This window comes from Bidens hawaiensis, unplaced genomic scaffold (genome assembly GCF_021521415.1).
Source record: "Bidens hawaiensis isolate Kalapana, Puna unplaced genomic scaffold, B.hawaiensis_p1.1 tig00054877_1, whole genome shotgun sequence".
Lineage (NCBI taxonomy): Eukaryota > Viridiplantae > Streptophyta > Magnoliopsida > Asterales > Asteraceae > Bidens > Bidens hawaiensis.
The window spans coordinates 41,555-66,107 of record NW_027499886.1 but is presented as its reverse complement, the minus strand read 5'-3'; the positions used below and the strand labels follow the sequence as shown (position 1 = coordinate 66,107).

General features: G+C 34.8%; 1 pseudogene across 1 annotated transcript; it reads right to left on the bottom strand.

The window, feature by feature from the left end:
• Positions 1 to 11,514: 11,514 nt before the first annotated feature.
• LOC143600771 (putative pectate lyase 18) lies at positions 11,515 to 13,409 on the bottom strand (annotated as a pseudogene). The gene is made up of 4 exons (XR_013147536.1): positions 13,266 to 13,409; positions 12,477 to 13,195; positions 12,157 to 12,295; positions 11,515 to 12,026 (listed from the first exon to the last, which is right to left on the bottom strand). The product of XR_013147536.1 is annotated as a putative pectate lyase 18 (transcript).
• Positions 13,410 to 24,553: the final 11,144 nt, after the last annotated feature.

The following is a 24,553-nucleotide window of genomic DNA, read 5'->3' as shown; positions in this document are numbered from 1 at the left end:
TATGTTGTGATCCATATGTGCAAATATGCGTGTTTTACTATTACATGCTTGTGAATGTGGTTGTGTGAATTACAACTTATAAGCGAGGAGTAATGATGTTTTATTATATTGGTGTAATATTCTATTTATGGTTTGTTTTATAGTGTATTGTTATTCTAAGTTACAATGGCTACTTGGAGGTGAAAAGGCTTAGTGTCGAGCTCGAATGAAGGAGGAAAACATAAGAAGATCAAAGTCGGGCTTTAAACAACTAAATGGAGATTGTGCCTTGGGGATGAAATTGGTATACTTTAGTTTTTATAATATATAATTCTGATTTATAGTTGAATATCGCATATACAGGGTATGGGCCCTCACTAGGTTTTGACTAATTATCTATTGTGGTGGTAACATGCAGGTAGGACAAGTTAACTATCTAATAAGTAGCCAAGACATATGGATTAATCGGATAGTCATGGATTGCACATCATATTGGTTGACTAATATTGAAGAATTATTTGAGGGAACTGAAGAAATGACGGGGTGGCTCAAGCCTAACCCAAGCGATATTGTGAGTCATTTACAATTAGTTCAGTTGGGTAGTATATATATTTTTCCGTATAAAGATTTAGATGGTGATAGGCTTGGGTGATCAAGTCTTGGTAGCTAGGCAACAGAAAGGAGACTTGGCATTATCAAGTTCTCTTCCTGCTTAATTACAATAAATATGTAATGATTTAATGTCAGTATTTTGGAGTACAACTCTTGTGTTACTTTTATGAAGAGTTGATGCGCCCATGGATGTTCTGGTCACTCTTGAATTTGGTTTTTAGTTTGATAAGCAGGGATATTTTTGTAAGGAAACTTCGAAATGCGAATGGGTCATGTCAGATTTTCATAAAAACTCGTGTTTGTGACAAGTGTACGTTCAATTGTTTATTGACATTTGAAATATAGAAGTTACACAGCTTTGATTAATAATTATTTTAAAGAATAACAAAAACAAATGGGCCTAAATTCCTCAAAAGTTTTTAATAATGTAGTAACAAAAATTTGGGTGTAACAATTTATTTATATGTTTAATATATTAATTTGTAATCTAACTTGTTTCTATATTTATGTTTTAGTTAATAAATAAAATAAGAATGGTTTGTCAAGGTGAAATTATGAATTTAAGAGCAAGCTTTCACGGTGTTTATGTCATTGTGTGATGGCAAGGATTAGGAGAATGGATGAAGGTCAGTATATTAGTATTCTACTCTTTTATAAGTGCTAATTTTTTTCATTTTCTATAAATTATTTGCTTAGTACACTTGAGAGTGAGATTCCGCCCTCGGGACACAGTTTATTTATTGTATTGAGAGTTAATTACACGGATGGTTAAGTCACTTTGACACATTCATCCACTTTGACATGTTGTTCATTTGACCTCAAGGCCTACACGCACTAAAGGGCTTTTGACAGCACAAATCACACATATTATTACGGGTTTTTTATTAGCACCAAAGAGTTTTGTATTAATGTTGACTCTATTATGACTAATTTATTTCAATTGCTTTGTGTTATGATCAGTGGCAAAGAATTCTAGCTTACGCCATTGCTATTAAAGGTTTGTGGCTGATAAAGGTGGTTGCACGAAGTCATGGAGGTTTTTGGATGATTGTTTATTAGTTGTGTTAAACTGAATGCTTTAATAATATGTATGTTAAAAATATGAATAATTTAGACTAATGGTCAAGATGGATGCTTTAGTTGTTCTAGCTATTTTTAAAATGGTTCATTGTTTGGATATGTTGTTTATTTGCTCACTTTTTCTGTTCTAGCTATGTTTATATTTGTCTTTTAAGGAGGTTGATTTGCCGCCATATTTGATTAAAAACGTCATATTTTCTCAATTTTTTTGTACTAGTGATTAGGTGGGCACATGTCAAAACATTATGTTTTTATTGGGACACTTTTTGGGTTGTTAATGAATATATTATGCGACCATAAAATTGGTTTCATAATCTTATTTGGGATATCAGGACTATTTTATTGGTACTAAAGTACCTATAATGTTACACCATAAGGGTATTATAAATTTATTTTTAATGACGCTTGTATGTGTATCAAAAGATTAAAGGTAGGTAAGCACATGTTAAAACATTGTAAAATGTCCTAATATGTTTTTATTGGGACACGTTTTGGGTTGTTAATGGATATTTTATGTAACCATAAAATTGGTTTCATAATCTTATTTGAGATATCAGGACGCTTTTTGAGTTCTGAGACTTATTACGACCCCTTTACATGAAACGCTTTTCTAGTTAGTCCTATTAAATAAAAGGTCCTATAAAATAACATTTTAGAACGCTTTTGTGCGTACTAAAAAGCCTTTTTTGTTGCAGTGTTTAGATTTTAATTTTACTTATTGTAAGAAAGTTAATAATACACTTAGAGTTCGATGATGAAAGAGTTTCACAAATAAATGAGATGTTATAATCCGGTTTAAAAGTTATCTGGGTTTGGTGAGACCAATGACCCATTTATTTATTTTACTATAAAATTGTTAAATAATATCTTTTTTAAATCATATATTAATTTTTAGTATACCCTATTTTATATGATTTTCATATCAAATATTTGGTGAGATTAATTTTTAATTTAATGATATGCTATAATCCGTAGGAATATCTGGGTTTGGTGAGACCCATACCCGTGAATTCGAGTCAAATTCATAAGAAGCATTCATTTACAAATAATGCAATCTGGTGGCTTGAGAAAATGTATTGAGCAACTAGAGAGCTTTTAAATGTTTCGTTTATATATATTTAAAATATTCAAACATAATTAACTAGTAGGTTTTCTCTTAGGGGGTGGGGGTGGTTGTTTTTCCATCACTTGCAACAACCAATGAGGGTGTGCCACCTCATCCCATCACATTCCATCACTAATGATGAAATTTAGTGGGGGTGGTGATAGTGTGATGGGTTTTGGTATCATACATACATACATACATACATATATCTCTATCTGTATAATTGTTTACCATGAAATTCTACGTGTCGCTCTTAGGTTGACCCTCCAATTCTCTAGAGCCACCAGATTGCTCGATTTCTAAATTGAGGCTTCTCATGCATTTGATCCGAAATCGCGGGTATGGATCTTACCAAACCCAGATAGTCTTTAAATTGGTTATAACATCTCATTTATTTGTGAAACTCTTTCAAACAATAATTTTCACGGGTCATGGGTTTCACCAAACCCGGATAACCCTTAAACGGGTTATAACATCTCATTTATTTGTGAAATAACCCCTTAATCATCAAAGAATAATTTCCACGAGTTATGGGTCTTACCAAACCCTAATAGCTATCAAATGGGTTATAAGATCTTATTTATTGGTAAATACTTTCATCCTAAACCCTAATTTAATTTGTCTTCTTTACATGTTCTCCATTGTTGGTCTGTCATCTCCATCGCCGGTTAACTTTCGATACTACCGCTATCGTCAACTACATCAACGTCCCCTTTTTCATTAGACAAATATTTGTGTTCATGTTTGTTCATTCAAAAAATCAACATGTTCGTGTTCGTGTATTTTTGTTCGTTAAAAATCTAAAAAACCTACACATCTCAATTGAAATTACCCAAACGCAAAAAAATATAATAACAAACTATATATATTAAAAACAAAACTTAAATAAACTCCCGTAACACGGCGGCAGTGTCCAAAGGCCATCACTCGTGATGGGAGCCCCATCACAGACCGCCCTGTCCCCCCTTATTACTGTCAATATATTTAAAATGTGTTAACGATGTCTAAGGTTAGACATTTCCTATAAACTCGACATGTCTTATGTAGTTTGGCTGATGCAGGATTGCCCAGGGGCCAGGGCTACACATATCTATCTATAATATATATAAACGAAAACCCAAAAATCCTATGTGTCGTGATGTGGTTGCTTCCCCCCTTTTTGGAGTCACTAGATTTGCTTGATTTTTAAATTGTGGCTTCTCATTGATTTAACCCGGTTTGATCCGAATAACTCTTAAACGGGTTGGCCTGATTTTAACCGAATAGCCTTATGCGGGTCATAACACCTCTCCTTGTGTTGGTTCAAACCCTAAACACCATAACCACTGTAATCTCCTCTCTAGCACCCTATCGTTTTTCATCTCTATCTCAGTCACATACAAGATTCAATAAAGGTTATGGTACTATTGATTGCTTTAAAATATTATTATCATTATTGTTTGCTTTTGAGGAGACATACTGCTGCCCACCATTATTATTATAAATATTATTATTATAAATATAATTTTGATTTGTGTTTTGCAATTGGTTTATATGTTTTGTTCGTTAGAGTTAACCGCAGCCGCAAAAATCATATTGCTTCTTAGTTTTGTGTTTCAATATAGTCCACTTTTTTGTTCGTTAGAGTTAACCACAGCCGCAAAAGCCACTTCTTAGTTTTGGACGGGTTAAATCCGGTTAGGGTTTTGAATTATATTTCTCATTAGACTCAAAATTTAATACGATTATAATAAAATGGTAAACAAACGGGTAACAAGTTGCTATGTTTTTTAAGGATGTTTTAGGTGCTTTGTTTCTAATTCAGCCGGTGTGTTTGGTTCTCAATTTATTTGATACTTTTTTTAATTAGATAATAAAAAAGTTATATATGAGTTTTTTGAGATTCTGTGCAAATGGTTTTGGGCTATTAAAATTAAAACCTTTTGATGAAATATAAAATTATATTGAAGTTAAATTAGATATTTAAATACTTCTCCTTTTCAGATATTTGTGGGGTTAAAATAAGAAGTGAAGTGTGTCTGGGAAGTATAAGAAGTAATTTGGTGCGTTAGATATGTTGATCTGATGGTGGATATGGAAAGTGTGTTTATTGTACGATGTGTTTTATTTTAGTTGCAGTGTGTTTATTATGCGGTGTATTTATTAGATCTACCGGTGAAAACACACTTTATACACTTCTTAGGAAAAATCTATTTATTATTATAACATTGCTTTATACGTATATTTTCATTTTGGTTATTAATTACTTATTGTTCCTAAACCAACACCGTGTTTGTTTGTTAGATGTCTATGTGGCGTTGTATTGATATATTTTATGTTTTTAGATGTCCATGTGGCGTTGTACTGATGAATTTTGTGTTCATGCAGGAGAATATTTAGATCAGCTTGAAGACATGCGAAACACTACATAGGTATTACATTTATTAATTAAATATTAAAATATATGATGGTTTCAAAACACAAAATATATTTTTTGGTTTTTTCTTTTGAAGTCTGAAACAGGTTCCTTCAACTGAACCTTACAGTGTAATTCTTGGATGTAAGGGACAAGTTATAACCAACATGAACGTACCCACCATTTATTAGCCCATGATATATCCGACATTCTAGAAGAAGCGGTTTACATCAATGTTGAACAAGTATCTCCAGTTACTTCCTACATGAGATATTACGGTTGTGTATGGGTTGGTTTTGGGCTCAAACATTTGGTTTTTGAGAACTGATCGGTTTTGGTGTTTTCGTTTTGATCATTTGGGCTTGAAAATTTTGGGAGAAGAAAAGTTGGATCAATATAAAGAGTTTGAAACTGAAACTGTGGGCCTAACTTTTTTTGTTAACTAATAGTTAAGTGATTACTAAACATACCTATACAAGAAAGAGTTAGTACCGTTTTCATACCTATGGTTTGTTCAATTACACAACTTTAGTATCATTTTTATACTTGTGCTTTGTTCAGTTACGCAACTTTAGTACCATTTTCATACTTGTGGTTTTATGGATATAAAGGGGGGAAGATGTTTTAAAGATACCAAAGTACCCTTGATTTAACCGACAAAAATAGACAGGGTTAAAAAAGTATTAAAATTGCAACGTTTAAAAATTTGAAGTAGCAATTTGCAATAAATTCAAAAACAGTACTAAATTTGCGTAATTGAAAAAATCACGTGTATAAAAATGACACTTAAATCGTAAAAGAAAAAGAAAAGTTATATAATATGCCAAATTCATGTTTGTTCATTTATGTCCGTTTACAGGTGTTCATTTACGTTCGTTTATATTTATAAATTGTTCATTTAAAATTTTAAATGAACAAACTTTTGTCCCTTTTTATGGATTTAGGATAAGGACTTCTTGGAGTTGGTTTATTTAGTTATTAAACTGTTAGATTTAGGAGGTTGTTGAAGTCATTTGACCCGTTTTGGTACATAATTGACGTGAATATACGTAATGTCATGCTTCCAAGGTAAGCCATCTGATGAATTAGTGGTATCTCATATATATATATCACAAAAATATTCTCAATAGGCTGCAAAAGCAGAGAGTGAGATTTTTACCAAATCATCACTACTTTATTTAAACGTCATATTATTAATTGTTGGATTTAGCCATTTAGGAGGTTTTTGAAGCCATTTTAGCTGTTTTTTTTTATAATTTCAATTGATGTGAATATTTATAACAGGTTCAAGTTAAAACGTTTCATTTTTAGTACGGGCTGTAGGTCTGTAAAATAACCACGATCGGAGCATGTTCGTGTTTAACTAAACAAATGATCCAAACGAACAGCATATTTATATCCGGTTGGTAACAGTGTAAACAAATGGTTCATGAATGTAAATGGATGAACAAAATTAAACATAAATAAACGAACATAAAGGAGCAAAAAACCATTTACAAATAAATGTGAACAATTTGTTGGGCCTAAAAAGTTACTAAAACTAGAGTAAAGTTGTAATAAGCCTAAAAAGTTTAAATGAACTAATTAACGAACGTAAGCGAACATACTTAAAACAAACATAAAGGAATGTACGTACGTACGATCATAGACAAATTAAAATGAAAGAAGAAAAACTAAAGTTCAAGAAAGTGAACTAACATAAAAGTAATAAAAAGAGGAAACATAAATCTAAAGTTTCAGTGTAAAAGGTATCATTTATTAATGTATTGTATAATATAATTAAATTGATTATTATACTGTAGGTTCAGATGATAGCAACAAAACGATGAAAATGCCTCATGTTTGTGATCCTTTTGCTGATTCATGTTCGCTTAGTTCGAGGTCGTCTATGACTATTAATGGGCCGAGTGTGAATGCGATGAATTGAGTCTTTCCTCCATCCCTCCAATCATCATGACCGACAATTTATCGAGGAGAAGATGTATTGATTTATTGTGCTGTGATGGTTTGATAACTTTGATTAGTTAAGTGCATGGATTATTTGTGTTGTGTTTATTTGGTATGTAATTGGTCCATGGTGTATCTTTAACTCCTCTTGAAAGTTGAAACCTACATCCGGCTAAAAAGGAGGCAACGACTTTTTTGGTGTTTGAAACAATGATGCATCAATGACATGGTAAATTACAGTCACATTTTGCACAATATATAAATAGCCACATTTATAACAATGGTGTTTTTGGATGATTTGTTAATTTAAAATCTAGATAATCAATTTATGAACATAATCGAACATAATTGAACAAAGATAAACAAACATATATGAAGACAAACAAATATAAAAAAAATAAATGAACACAATTAAATGAATACAATCGAACAAATATAAAACATTAAGTACATAATTCATTCAATGTTCATCCAAAAATGAACATAAACGAGCATAATGAACGAACATAAATGGATCAAAATATGTCCAAGTTTATAAAATTTTAAATAAATATAACAAAGTTTCTTACAATACACTAGGGGGTGTTTGGTAGAGGGATTTGATTGGGGAGAAATGGAATTAGAAATATTTCTTTTGTTTGTTTTCCACTTTTCATTTCTATTTCTCTAAAACTAGAGAATTCCATTTCTCTTTAAAACAAAGAGAAATCCATTTCTCAGCAGCCTCCTCATAGCATGTCACCACCTCGTCTCCGGCCACCACCTCGTCTCCGGCCGCCACCTCGTCTCCAAGTCTGCAACCGCCACCTCGTCTCCAAGTCTGCAACCACCACCCCGTCTCCGCCGTTCGCAGTGGTGAACACAGAGATGGTAACCGGTTGTAGGTTGCAGGTGGTACGGGTGAACGGAGATTAGGGTTTCAAGTGGTGGTTCGTGGTAGGTTAGGGTTTTCAGATGGTCGGGTGATTGTGGTCGCAGGTGGGTGACAGTGGTGGTGGAAATCGGCGGTGGTCGCAGGTGGCTTCTGATTATCATCATCATCATCGCCACCACAACCACCACCACAAAATCTCCAAAGAGGCAGTGATGACAGATCTGAGCCTCCTTTTTCTATATCTTATGTTCCAAAAATTTGAATCTTTTTAATTTCTTGTGTACTGTGGTTGAAGAAAGGGATTTGGTGGCGGCAGCCGGTGGTGGTGGGCTGTGGTTGAAGAAAGGGCTGTGGTGGTGGTGCTGGTGGTGTGGGGCTGTGGTGGTGGGGCTGTGGTGGTGGTGGGGCTGCGGTGGTGAGTGGTGTCAGGTTGGGTGGAGGTGGGGTTGGGTATGGTAGAGTTCTCTGTTTATTTTCTCGTGTACCAAACAAGAGAAATGATTCTCATTCTCCATACCAATTCTCTTTCTCTACAATTCCATTTCCATTTCTATTTTCTCTCCTTTTTCATTCTCTGTACCAAACACCCCCTAAATTAAAATCCAAAAAAAAGATATTCACAAGAATAGAAACATAAGGGGATCCATTTGAGAGGCAACTGATCTAATATTCAATATAAATATTGAAAACACACTCACACAATTTATAGCCCTAACCAGAAAAATGTTGAATGTATTTATTGGCATAAAAGAACCTGGATCCTAAGAACTATAACTTGCTATAGTGGTTAAAATTGTATATAACCATTTATCAAGAAACTAATATATACGTATTAAATCAAAACAAAACTCTATTGAAAAAATATCATTACGAAAAACAAAATAGCAAAACGATTTAATATAAAAGGCTAAATAAACCCCCTTAACACAGGGGCTAAAAGCTAGTTGCCTATATATTTTTAAATGTTTCGATTTATTAAAAATAAAAGTGTATAGCCATTAGCCAAAAGAGAGAAAATTGTACGGCACAGGAAGGGACCTTAACCGCTAAATCACACCCACCTTTGTTTTTGTTTTAATAAAGTATAGGTATAACTTTTGAACTAATATTTTTCTTTTTTTGTTAAAGGTATTGAAGTTATTATAATTAAATAATTATGTATGTCTTAGACGAAAAGGATGGCTAATAAAATAATTAAATAAATAAAAATACTTTCAAATAAGAGAATAAAACAAAACATAAAAATGTAAAACAAAAAGGACAAACTAGTTAGTTTTCATGTAATAAATAAATGAGCCAATGCACATTTTATTCGTGTATAATATGGACAAATATCATTTTACATGACATTCTAGATTAACAACTAAGCTTGTTGGTGAAGTAAAAACAATACATTCGAATTCATGGGACACAATCTCTCACTACGTGATCATTATAATTATCTTTACCAACCATTCATTTGGAATTGTTTATATATCAATATTCCAAGTTTCCAACATGAATCTCAAATAGGTTAGTCCGATAAAAGACGAAGGCATGAGTTTATGACTCATATATAGTGATTCTTGAGTCGGAATAAATTATGCCTAGTATATTATTAAAATAATGACTTGTAGTTTTAACCAACAATCTTTTTATCTTATTGTTTGTTTTTTTTAAAGATTCTAGTGTCTATGCTAACAGTTAATTGAACATACAATTTATGCATTTATATGTTATGTATAATACTGTTTCCAACCGACCCTTTATAATTTTGAACACTGGCCTTAGAAAAATATTTGTAAATTTGCGAGTGATCATATGTGTGTGCGTTTTGACATATACTGGATGAGAATTATTGTTTATTACTCTCTTAAAGCTGATCATGTTATAAATGGAGAGGGGGGAGGGAGGGAGGGGAGAGGGAGAGAGTATAAACTGCAAGGAGAGAGAGAGAGAGAGAGAGAGAGAGAGAGAGAGAGAGAGAGAGAGAGAAGGGGGGGGGGGGGAGTATAAATTGATATATAAATATTGTATAGAAAATAATAAATTTGGTATAAAATTTCTTATAAAAGTTATAAATTTATACTTAAGAAAAGAAAACTTGAACTAATAAAAACAAACTTTTAAACATTACCTAATTATAATAGGTGACACAGCTTAAAAAAATTAGGATAACCCATAGTAAAAATAAGAACAACAAGTTTGAAGTTAAATGCATTACTCATTAATAATTGAGTCATTCTATATAAACTTTCTACTAGAGTATCACCGACACATTATTGTAAAACTAACAAGACCTACGTTCATTAGGGCTCTTCATGTGTAGAGACAAGTCAGGGCAAACTCAAGCTCGACTCATTTTTTATACTAATCTGAAAATGCGAGTTCGAACTAGGCTTGACTACTAAAGAATATATTTATGAAAGATATTTCAACAAAATAGAATCCAATGTTATTTACAAGGGTTACTAGTGTTAAAGTGATTGCTCTAAATTAAATAAATAGAACTAAAAATACAATATACAAAGCACTCCATTTATAACTTCAAATTGCAATATGGGGAATCAACAAAAGATGCAGGGTCTTTAAACCCATCTAATCAACAAATTATCGAATCACATGAAACAAAATATCATAACTATTTGTATATAGTACATATAATAAAATAAAGTAAAAGGTAAAATGATTCAAGCCAATCCGATCGGAGCTAACGAGCAAGTCACCTTTGACTCGGGCTAGGCTTAGTTTTTAAACTGAGCCAATTCGAGTAAGGTTTTTCAACCGAGATTCGAGGCACAAGCTTTCTGAACAGTCATTTCGTCTAAAATATATATTTCTTCATATATAAAACAATTCAGAAATGGGTGGCGGCGCAGCTTGTTGCCCGCCTACCTGCTATGTTGATGTAATATCTATGTTTCTATATAAAATATATATATAACATCTAGATATATATTTAAGTATAGATAAAATTAGCTTTTACACATATCTATTGATAAAAAGCATAAATAAACATGTTATAGTTCAAAAGGTTGTCCACATTCTCATATAATTACATATTGTTTAAACTATTATATAATACAATGTACAACTAAGATGACTCACAGAAGATACTCTAAATATGTGACTGGGATATTCATATTATATAACGTTTAAACATTTATAAGATAATTATTAGGTATGCACCGGCTAATATGATTTTGTCGTTGTCTATTGTTACTTTATATCAATGATGTTCAACAAATATATAATCGTTAATTTACTTTTTCACCAAAAAAAAGGAATACCGTGAGGGACACACAACACAACATTACACCATATATTATATTTCTAACAAACATTTTGTGCCCCGACGACAAACATTGGGCGGGGATGGTTGCTTATTTTATTTTCGTGGCCAATGAAATCATAACACCACAGACGCACACAATCTTTACTTTATTTATTTTCATGTAAACTCATAGCAAAATCACACATGCCTACGTGATAGTGACGTAACACATTTTTACTTATTTTTTTAAACTGAAACAACACATAGACTAAGCTAAAATCTCAACATAAAATTCGTCGAATAGATATAAATTTTATATGTATACATGACAACACTACTTAACTTGCCTAACCCAAACCATTCGATGTCCAAATGGAACATCCAATAGTTTCCGTAGAGTGGCAAGCCGAGGTTGTACTCGGGTACAACATAGTCAAAATCAAAAAACTTCAAAAAGTCAAAGTGTAAAAAAGAAAAATTAAATAAAACTATCCCTGTATTTAATAAAGGGAAACCCAAAATAACGGATCAAAATTATGTATTCATTTATCGTATTTTGATCAGCAACTGGAGCCCTTTCTGCAAACAAGGGCTCCTGCATTGGTCGTGAGGGCGGAAACAATTGACGATGGCCTAGCACCGAGGCTTGAAGCCCTTGAATAACTAGATGAAGACCTAACACCCGAAGGCACAAAAATGCACCATTCAACATCAAATCCCCTTCAGTCCTCCAATTCCAGTGTTTCCATTGGTCCTCCGGTGCATCCTCATGTTTTGTCACCTACATCATTTTTTGCATTTTCAGTCATATATCTTTTTTCCTAAAACAAATAACTAACTTAGACTTTTGTAGTAGTTGTACACAATGCATTAAAACTTGTACAATAATTAGAATCTAAAAATCTTATTACCTCTTTGCTAAATCTTCTATCCGGTGCTAAGAATCTATTCCCTTGGCTATTGATGGTAGGGTTTGCACTACCACCAATTGCGTACATCTCCCAATGTGTGTAGTCATTGTTGACCACATGAAAGTAACCATGTCGGCATCTACAATTAACGTTAACAAATCAAACACAAATTACACTTTATTCGTCTAGATAAAAATTACTAGATGTTTTCTAATCCACATGACACCTGCGTTCTAGGTTTATACAGTGTAACACAATGCTTCATTGTGTTACGCAATATAAACCTCGCGGGTGATACATATTACAACAACAAATATTACCTTGGCATTCTTTGAACCAAACCTTCACCAAAGTGATTAAAAGCAATTGTGACTTGCATATTCTTGTCTTGCTCATAAGAATCGCTATGGCCTAAAAGCATTACTTTATCATGGTGGGTGTTCGATAATGTAATTGCGGTGGACCCCATGATCGCATCGATCAACCCATCAGCGCAATTCGATAACGAACAATGATCAACCCACACATGACTTCCTCCAAATATCGACACCCCATCACCATCCGAAATCGTCCTCCACCCAAAATGTCTAGGGGAGCTTCGAACCATCGCGTTCCCTCCCGGCTTACAATCGTGAATATTAATCCCATGAATAATAATATTCGTAACATAATGTATAGTAATGCACGGTCCACCCGCTATGTGCACACTCGCACCACGCCCATCAATTGTTTTAAAACTATTCATAATCAACTCTTCTTTGAGTTTAATCACCATGTAGCGCTGGAAAATAATCCAGAGCGGCTCATCCTGGATGACAGCGTACCGTAAGGTCCCAGGTTTCGGGTTTAGGCGTCATCGTCACCCGAGTCTGTAACCACGTAAATCTTCCCATCTCTACCGCCGACAGCCCCTTTCCCAAACCCAATGGCGCAGTCAGCAAGACGCTGACGGTTTTTCTCCCAATTGGGGTCACACCGCCAGCAGTCGTCAATGGGATTCCCAGTCCCGCAAGACAGGAACCCGAGATTCCGCCTAGAATCATTCAAACTCCAAGGAAAACATAAAGTTAAAATAAGATAAGAAAATGTATATATATTGTGTGGATGAGGTTGGAGAATGTATGTACCTTTGTACTTGTTGTACTGTGTGCTGAGGATGTTGTACAGTGGTGGCAGAGATGAAGGTGCATAGGAAGAGGAGGATGACTATGAGAGAGAGAAACCTTAGTGGTGCCATGGGTAAAGTGTAAGTGTGGGTGGGTTATAGGGTGTAAGAGTAGGGAGGTATATATAAAGAAATAAAGTAAAGGCGTGATTAACTGAATTTACGGAGGATCTTTCCTTTTCGCTTATGGTTGGTTTTGGACGTTAATTTTCTCTCGCTCTCTCTCACACATGCACTACTAGACACTTATGTTAGCACATGTTTGAGCACTTAGGTGGGTTATAAAAAAAAAAATTAAATATTTAATTTTTAAAATTATACTAATATACATGTAAATATGGTAAATAAAAGGATTTTTTTTAATCCATGATCTCTCTCTCAAACTCAAATATCTAAAGATTTTATCTTTACTAATGAATCATCACCCTATTAGTAAATAAAACGATTATATACTTGGTTAATTTAGAATAAAAACCGATTTGGGTTAAAAAAAACATTTTGAATTATATATGTAGTCTACGAAAGAAGTTAATAGATAAATAAATAAACCAAACTGGTTTAATTCAAAGTTGATAAATTGGCTTGTTTGAAAATAAGGTCTTTTGAACTAGTGGTGTGTTTCCGTTATAAAAATATTAGGAAATACATATCCAGGGTTATTATATTTCACAATTTTAATAATAAATCAGTACTATACACAGTATGAAGTATATATATTAGTTTTGTTACTAACAAGAGAAATAATTCTTTTAATGATAGGTCTATAGTTTGTGTTTGTAATGAAATAAAAGCAATGGATAAAAATATAGCTGGGGTGTGTATCTTTTTTTATCCCGAAAATATTGAGCTCTCTCTATTATAGTTGTTTCTAGCATTGTAAATTACGGTCGCGTCAGTTTTTAAATATTAATATTTTTCTAGAGAAAATCATGCAATGTATTTGCTAATAATTTTCTCTAGATTATGTCATATTTTCGTTAATATACAACATATCATTTTGTTTATATTTATTTTTATTCGGTGTGTAGGTCCTTATATTCATTTGTAGCTATCTTTGTGCAAGGATAAATAGTCGAAAACATCCAACGATGCACATGATTAAAACACGTATTATGATATAACACCCATTACATGTTAAATTTGACTAATTTCACGAGAAATCACATGCATTTCTGTAATGATTGGAGTCTTTTATTACTAGGGATACGACAATAATCCTTGTAATTAATTTGAACGTTTAGATAACTTAGCTCACTAAGAACTTCAATCATAAACTGATTCAACGTACTAATAGAGAACGAAGGCTAATAACGTTGATTATGTGAATACCCATGATGATCATTCACCAAACCCCCAAATTCGACCCAAAAGGTTAGAATTCGAAATGGCAATCGTTTTTTTTATTAAAATATGATCAATGATCAGTCACAAAGTAAGTTAACATATTAAATAAACATCCAAAATGGGCTTGGGCCGACACAAACAACAACATGCCCAACAACAGCCCAAAGCTAAACAAAAAACATAAAAGTGGCCCGAAAGTGTATCTTGAAGGCTTATTTCGAAAAAATAAACTAGATAACCCGCCTATGGCTAGTTACCACAACGTGGCTCACGTTCCAATGATCGTTTTGAGTGGTAGCACGCTTGAAACGGAGGCTCGTAGCCCAAGTTATGACCATTTTCGTGCAGCACCTCTGGAAGCGCGATCTTGGGCTTCCAGAAACGTCATTGTCCGGTATTCTACACTTGAGCCCACATCATCCCCCCTGGGTAGAAAAAATTCGACCTTGAATCAGTAGCACCCACATCATCAGAAGTGTCCCCGTAATAAGGTAGTAAATGTTTCACATTAAAAACATCAGAACAACGAATGTGACTCGACAACTTTAGACGATAAGCATAAGAGTTTATCTTTTCCACAATTTTCACGGGCCCAATCTTCTTAGCTGATAATTTGTTGTATTCACCAACAAAAAAACGATCTTTTATCAAAACATCCCAAACAAAATCACCTTATTCACAATCAACATGTCGTCGCTTTTGATCAGTGGCCTGCTTGTACTTTGAATTGGCTCGAACCAGGTTGTCATGCACATCTTTATGAATCTCATGTAGTCCTTCCACAAAATCTTTCCCCTTCTTGGGGACATAAACAGGAACGGGAAATGACCTCAGGTCAAGGGTCCCCGTGGCTGAGTAGAATAAACCACTTGAAAATGACTAAACCCCGTACTTCGATTGACAGCTTGATTATGAGCAAACTCAGCTTGACATAGTTTTTGATCCCAGGTCTTCACAGGTTCACCCACAAAGCACCGTAGTAAATTTCCAAGTGAACGATTAACAACTTCAGTCTGCCCATCTGTCTGAAGATGGTAGGCACTACTGAAATTGAGCTGAGTATTCACCATCTTCCACAGACTACGCCAAAAATGACTCAAAAAACGAGTGTCCCGTTTAGACACAATAGAAGTTGGTAACCCATGCAACCGGTAGATATCTCGAAAAAACAATTGAGCTACATTAACTGCATTTGTCGTCTTCTTACAAGGAACAAAGTGAGCCATTTTAGAAAACCGATCAATAACAACAAAGATGGAATCATGACCACGCTGAGTACGTGGTAATCCCAACACGAAATCCATGCTAATATCAACCCAAAGCTGCGAAGGAACGGGTAAAGGCATATAGAGTCCAGCATTAGTAGCGGTCCCTTTTGACAATTGACAGAGCCTACAACGCTTCACAAACCGGTCTACTTCCTTACGCATAGTAGGCCAAAAGTAGGAAAATTGCACCAACTGTACAGTACGGTCCCTTCCAACATGCCCTTCACTATATAACTCTTGAATGATTTGAATACGAAGACTAGAATCTGGAATACACAATTGATTTCCCTTGAAAAGGAAACCGTCATGCACTAGAAAATCTGACATCTTCCCAGATTGCACATCCTGCAAAACAACAGAAAAATCAGGATCCACCATTAGCTGCTCCATGAAGGTTTCTACACCTGGCACACCAAACCTCATAAAAATAAGTAAATTACTCCTCCTACTCAAAGCATCTACCACTCGATTTGAAACCCTAGACTCGTGTTTCACCACAATAGTAAATTTTCCCAAGAAAGTCATCCACCTTGCGTGCTTATGAGACACCTTATCCTGACTACGAATATGCCTCAAGGAATCATGATCAGTAAAAAGAACAAACTCTTTATGGAACAAGTAATGTTTCACGGCCTGGACCACTGCATAAAACTCAATATCATAAGTGTTATAACGGAGCTTTGCACCTGCCAACTTTTCACTGAAATAGGCAACGGGCCGCCCCCTTGACTTAGAATTGCCCCAATTCCACCCCGTGAGGCATCTGTATGTAGCTCAAAAGCTTGAGAAAAGTCCGGTAATACTAGAATCGGCACCGTTGTAAGTTTTTCTTTAATTAACTGAAAAGCTGACTCAGCATCTTCACTCCACATAAAGGTCTTCCCTTTCATACAATTTGTCACTGGTGCCATGATAGAACTGAAATTTCGTATGAATAATCTATAGAATGAAGCAAGACTATGGAAACTGCGTACTTCAGTTATTGAGTTTGGGGTTGACCACTGCTTAATTGCAGCAACTTTAGACTCGTCTACCTGTATTCCTTCCCCAGAAACAACATATCCCAAAAAGAGAACTTTTGGGGCCATGAAGACACACTTATTTTTGGCTGCATACAAACTCTCTTTATGAAGTAAGGTCAAAACATGTCGTATATGGATAACATGCTCACCAATATTAGCACTATAAATGAGATCATCAAAATAAACCACCACGAATTTACCGATAAAGGTCCTAAACAACTGGTTCATGACTCGCATTAAAGTGTTGGCGGCATTAGATAAACCAAAAGGCATCACCAACCACTCATACAACCCTTCACAAGTCTTGAAGGCGGTTTTCCACTTATCACCAGCCCTAAAGAGAATCTAATGATACCCAAGGTTTAAATCCAGTTTCGTGAAAAAAGTGGCACCACTTATCTGGTCAGGAAATCATCAAGTCGAGGAATTGGAAATATGTACCTGACAAGTAATCTTGTTAATGGCACGACTGTCAACACACACACACCATGTTCCATCCTTTTTGGGGGTCAACAGGGCAGGACAGCACAGGGACTCATGATTTCCCGAACATACCCCTTAGAAATCAAGTCTTTACCTGTCTACGCAACTCCTCATGCTCATTAGGACTCATTATATAGTGTGGCTTATTAGGCAGTAAGGCACCTGGTTCCAAATCAATATGGTGCTGGATGTCACACAAAGGGGGCAAACCATCCGGTAATTTATCAGGAAAGACATCAACAGATTCATCAAATAATGGAGCCATAGCTTCAGGAATTCCAGTCTCCTCAATCACTTCCCTCCCTATCAACACAAAATCCATTTTTGCATCTTTAAACTCGTCTTCAAACTGGCTAATAGTCAAATAATTACCAGAAGGCTTCGTGACCAACTCTTTTGGCTTGCTAGGAACAAGATTTAGCTTCATACCACCAAACATAAAGCTGTAAGTATTTGAACGCCCATTATGTTCAACACTACGATCAAATTCCCAAGGCCTACCCAACAATAAATGGCATGCATCCATAACAACCACATCACACTAAATATCATCTTTATATGTTGTACCAACAGAAAAAGAACAAGAGCTCGCTTGGATACCGTTACCTCGCCTAGCCATCGTAGCTTATACGGTTTAGGACGACTCTTTGTTTTTAAAGCCAGCTTACGAACTGCCTCTTCTGAGACCAAGTTATCACAACTTCCAGAATCAATAACAAAGGTGCAAACCTTCCCCAATATAGTACACGTGGAGTTAAATATGTTATGCTTAAGCCAATCATCACCATATGCCTTTGGTGTATAGCAAGAACGCCTAAACACCAAGTTCACCCCTACATCACCGGTCACAAACTCTTCCTCGTACTCGGGTTCGTCATCATACTCTGGTTCTTTTTCATAATCTTCATACTGGTCATCCTCAGATTCAACAAACAAATGCCTCTTACCGGCTTATTTACAGTCAACTTGCCGATGGCCTGTCTCACCACACTTGAAACAGTTCACCCTGCTACTACTAGTCCCCTTAGAAGATGAACCAACATTGTTAACCCCCGGCCTCTACTGACTAGGCACGACACGAGGTCCTCCACCACTCGACCCCGAACTTCCTCCAGCAGGAGCTGGTTGTCACACCCCCGCCAAAGGCGGAACATGCCGGGGTGCAACGTGATTGGACAAATACACAAGACACTATTTAAAGTGACAATATTCATTTAACTCATTTTATTTCAACAAATCAATAAACAACACTTCTCGTCAACACAAACAAACTGAATACAAGTAATAACTTTATTGTTCGTTTTGCTAATATCCTAAAGGTCTTGGTAACGTTTTCCGTCAAGCACTCGAGTCAACAAAAGTCAAACCTGTAACATTTCATAAAATAAAGTTTATCAACACAAAGGTTGGTGAGCAATTCATAAGTTTGAGTATATAAGTATATAGTATGAAAATCCACAAAAACTTGTATACAAAACAATAAATAAGAGCTATAAACTAGAATAAATAGTTATCGCTAAACAAGTTAGCGACACCTAGCTATTGACAATTAGTCTAGGATTTTATGACAGTTACTAATAAGCTTACATTAGCACCACCTAGCTACAAGGGGATGCCGAGTAGTCTAGGATTTATAGTTATCGTTAATAGCATACGTTAATGACACCTTGCCATTGCCAAATGGTATAGGATTTATAGTTTCACCATCCAAAAGCTGTAAACACATAGTCAAATAAGCATACAACACCAAATCGAGCAATTATTCAAATAAGGTATACAATCACGTTTGTGGGTTTAAGATGCAAGTAATTAAAGCATTTAGTTTGATAAGTATGAAATGTCACCCCAAAATGAAAGATGGAAAAAGGGGTATGAAAGTACTCACCTTGATTGATGAACCGATAAATAAATAGATAAATAAATGAAGCTCGAACGGTAAATGAAACAGATCCGACTTGAAACGATAAACACCTTAGCTAAAATAAATAATGTAATATATATTAATGAACTTGAAACCATAATGAAACTATATTGGAAACAATGACCGATGAGGTTTGGTTATAAATCGGATTACCGGTTAATTTGTTAATGATTAAGGACTCACACTTAATTGATAATTAAAATAAACATAATATTATTTTATTGAGGCTTTTAATTAGCTAAACTAATATAAAAAAAACAAGACGGGTTTTTAATCAATGGTTCGATTTTATAAAAAAATGAATTGATAATCAAGTTTATAATAATATTATTAATGATAATGATAGTAATGATAATAATAGTTTTAGAACATGTTATGAATATATATATATATATATAGATATATAAGATAATAATGATAATAATAATAATAACAATAATTATTATTAATAATACTAATTTAGTATAATACTAATAATATTAGTTTAAGAATAACGATCTTAATATTAATTAAAATGTTGTTGATAAAAATAATAATAATAATAAATAATATTGATAGTAAATAATGATATTATACTCGATGTGGTTCGATTTTTAAATGAGTTCACTAAATAAATATAATAATATTATTGCTAATAATAAATGGTAATAATATGAAGATAATAATAATAAGATATTTAATAATATTAATAACAACTTTAATATTTATAATAATAATGATAATAATAATAGTTAAAGAATAATAATGATAATAATAATAATAATATAGTTAATAATAATAATAATAATAATCTTTACGTATTTATGTTAATACTAATAGTAATAATAAATTTATTAAGTATAACAATAAACAATACCAAAAACCGATCTAGGATGACCCGAATCCGAGACCTCTAATTTAATAAACGCACCAACCAAACCGAACCAAAATAATTAAACCCAAGAACTTATTATATCCATTACCGATCGTTTATCTTTTCCCAAATCAAAACAACTATATATGAAAATAAAACTAACAATATCAAAACCCAAATCATCTTTACCTATTATATGAGCACGAGGTCGCTGGAGTTGATTTCGAAAAAAAAAAACGAACCAGAGAGAGAGTGTGTGAGAGAGAGAGCGACTGAGAGTTAGAGATAGAGAGGGAGAGAGAACGAAGAGAAAGAGAGAGGGAGAGTTGCGGTGCCGGCGGCCGGATTTCCGGTCGCCGGAAAAACGAAACCGAAGGGAAAGGAAGGGGGTTTGGGTGCGGGGTTTTCCGGGGAACCAAGAGAGGGCAAGTGTGTGGTGGTGTCGGAGTCGGAGGTGGGTGGTGCTCGGTGGTGGTGTATCGGAAACGGGGAGAGGTATGCGGTGGCCGGAGATAGCGTTGTCGGAGGTAGCGAGTGGTGGTTTTGGAGGTGGTGTCCGGCAGGTGGGGTTGGCCGGAATCGCTGCGGCGGCCGGAAATCGGCTGGAGGTTAAGGGTGGCGGCTGGGATGATTAAGAAATAGGGTTAGGGTTTGTTCTTTTTATAGGTGGGTATAAATGTTACGTTTTTGGCCCCTCAAGTTTGGTATTTAGTTATAAATGGTTTAAATCTTGAATAGGTTTAAGGAAATCCACATTAGCCCCTAGAGTTTATTTAACCGAGCTTATAAACTATAAATAACTTTATTTTGACAAACCTCGCACACGCTAGAGTTATATTATCAATGAGTTGATGAATTCCGATTCGAATTTACAAGTTTAACCACAATTACGAAGTATAACTTATCTAAAATTAACGCGAAAGAAATCAGCATGTTACAAAATGATTACAAAAAAAAAATTAATATAGAACGTGACTCAAATTTGACGAATGTCACACTGGTGATAAGAACCGCCCACCCGACGGTTTTGTTTTTCAAAAGCCAATGCCCGTTGGTGTGCCTCGGGGATTGTTAACGAATCAAAAAGATTTACAGAGTCCAAGATCTGAACCCTTAAACCCCCAATATACCGAGCAACGATTTGTTCATTTGTTTCTTGAATATCATTACGAGCAACCAATTGGTAAAACTCGATTGTATAATCCTCAACCGATCTGGACCCCTGCCTCAGATTCTGCAAACGTTGATACATCAACCGTTGGAAGTTATGAGGCAAAAACTTAGACCGCAAACACTTTTTCATCTTGGCCCATGTCACAATCCTTGACTTTCCGAGTATGTTTCGCGTCACCTTCAATTGTTGCCACCATCTTGATGCCCTCCCATGTAGCCTGTTGCGATCAAAGGCACCCGCTTATTTTCAAGCACCTCTTTGAATTCAAACACCTCCTCTACAGTAGCAGCCAATCGATGAACCCTTCCAGATCCAAGCTAGTCCCATCAAATTTTGGGATATCAATTTGCATCCCAACATCCCAACACCGGTTGCCATCTCCATGTTCTCGCCTTGGTTCCCTCTCGTAAATCTCTTCGGAAGACGAACCATCATTAGAAAAAAACACTGAATTATCAAAGTCACACCCTTCACTATTTTCAGGGGTTTGCCTTCTACGATTCATCAAGTCAGCAATTCAATCAGTCAGTTGATTGACCACTTGATCCAGTTGTTGCTCCACCCATGCCATAAAGCGTTGTTCCAACTCTCGTTCATAAACCTCATCGATTGGTTTGCTTCTCCTTGGAGGCATTTTGAGCCAGGAATTCGGCTCTGATACTAACAGATGCAACATACTAATAGAGAACGAAGTCTAATCACGTTGATTCTATGAATACCCGTGATGATCACCCCCAAATTCAACCCAAAAGGCTAGAATTCGAAAAGGCAATCGTTTTTTTATTAAAATATGATGAATGATCAGTCAAAATGTAAGTGAACATATTAAATAAACATCCAAAATGGGCTTGGGCCGACACAAACAACCATAGGCCCAACAACAGCCCAAAAGAAAGCCAAAAAACTAGACAAAGAACATAAAAGTGGCCAAAAGTGCATCTAGAAGGCTTATTTCGGAAAAGTAAACTGGATAACCTTCCTTTGGCTGGTTACGACAACGTGGCCCATGTTCCAACGGTCGTTTTGACTGATAGCACGCTTGAAACAGAGGCCTGTAGCCCAAGTTATGCTCATTTTCGTGCAGCACCTCTGGAAGCGCGATCTTAGGTCTCCAGAAACATCATGATCGTATTCTACACTTGGGCCCACATCATAAACTCAGGACTAGAATCCTTACAGAAGGGGATTATAAAATCTCTACCTTGGTCACGCCATTTAGTGAAAACTAGGCTAAATCTTGAACTTAGCGTTTAAACTAAAGGATTTAAGCAACAGCTAGTAATCTCTCCCTTACTATATCTATAACATAACACATCATCTTGATCATGATTAGGGATGGCAACAGGTCGGGTATTGGTAATCCCATGACCATACCTTTTTGTAAAACCGTGTCCCATACCCGGACCATTACCCGTCGGGTATTTGTCGAATAATTATCCGTCAGTTATTGGGCATACTCGCTGGTATCGGGTATACGCGTTGGGACATTCAAATACATTTTTTAAGCATTATAATTATTCTATACATTTTATTCATACAAAAATTATTACAAATTTAAATATAATGCACTCCATATATATAAGTGTGACAATAAAAAAATATTATCATTATAACTTTTTATATATATGCTTCACAACCTACGAAATACAAAGAATTTTTCGAGCATATGATTCGGGTATATGGATCGGGTAAACAGGTATGTCTTTTCATGTAATCGGGTTGGGTGTCATCTAATATCATACCCGGCCCGTACCCGTGAAAATTTTTAAATCCTAATCCCATACCTGGCCCATACCCATCAGGTTTCGGGTATACACGTCCCATTTATTTTAGGTTTCGGGTATACCCGTTGAGCTTTGGCTTTTTGCCATCCTTAATCATGATGCTTACATTCTTTTCCTTAAATTAAATAGTAATTGACGTACGGTAGGTGCTTCCAAGACAAAGTAGAAATTTGGTGCACTTAACATTACGTTCATCTTCTCTTTCCTCTTCCATGTGAAGTTCATTCGGTCCATCCTATAACGTTTGTTAAAGGAGTCTTGACAACCATTTGAAAATTGTACTTGAAGGATTCATCGTACCTAACATTCATGTTAGTTAAAACTTTAAAACAAAAAAATGAAACAGAACCATACAACAAAACATTTAAAGTGGATCATATGAGGATTCAAGCGTCCTACACGAGCTAGCAAGGCCCTAACGAATTATATATCCTTTTTTTTGTTTAAAACAGTGATTAATGTTATTGCAGTAAACATAGCAAAGTCACAGTATTAGCTTTTGAGGTTTTATATTGAGAGCCCAATAAGTTTTTTTGATTTTATATTTAATATATATATATATATATACAAACACAAAAAAAGAAAGTTACTGCCCTCGAAAAATAAATGTCCAGACCGAGAGTCCGGCTCGCTTGCCTAGATCCGATCCTGAGAACAATAAGAACTAGGGGGCATCTCTAAAGATTATTAGTCCTCGTTATGTCTTAGTGGTTAAGACCTTCTGATGATCATCTGGAGTTTTAAGAGTTGATGTAACGCTTTAAAACACTTGTAAGTTGTAACATGCCTTCATGCCTTGAAATTAAGAAATGGACCAAGATGCATTTTAAACACCATTTGATCATTCATTATTGCGAATGACAATGGAAATAACTGTTATGGCTTTAGACCATATGATTGTCACCTAAGTTATGAAGTTATGGATACATTCCATTCATATGTGGTTCACATTAAAATTTAACAGATTTGACATAAAAAGCTATGGGAAATTGGGAATTGATGTTACACTTTTTTTTGTCTTCTCATATAAGCTGTAAGCATTACTAAAATTTATATGTGTCGGTGACATAATATACACTTAACATAAAATTTATATTCCTTTTTTCCCGTTTTTGTAATAGCCTTTGTCTATAAATGTGAGTAAAACTAAAAGGTCACACAATGGAACCTTATCTCTCTTGCATGTGGTTGTGATAATGTATAGAAAGACTTGTTGCTTCAAACTAAAGTAAAGATTTTGTTGATTGTATCCCACTAAAACACAATTTATGCAATCAACTCCTATCCCCCTTTTTATTATACTCATCAATATTCTTCAACTTCTCCCCTCTCTTTTTTCTATATAAACTCTAATATTATTGTTTCTAGGCGAATTGGATTTCA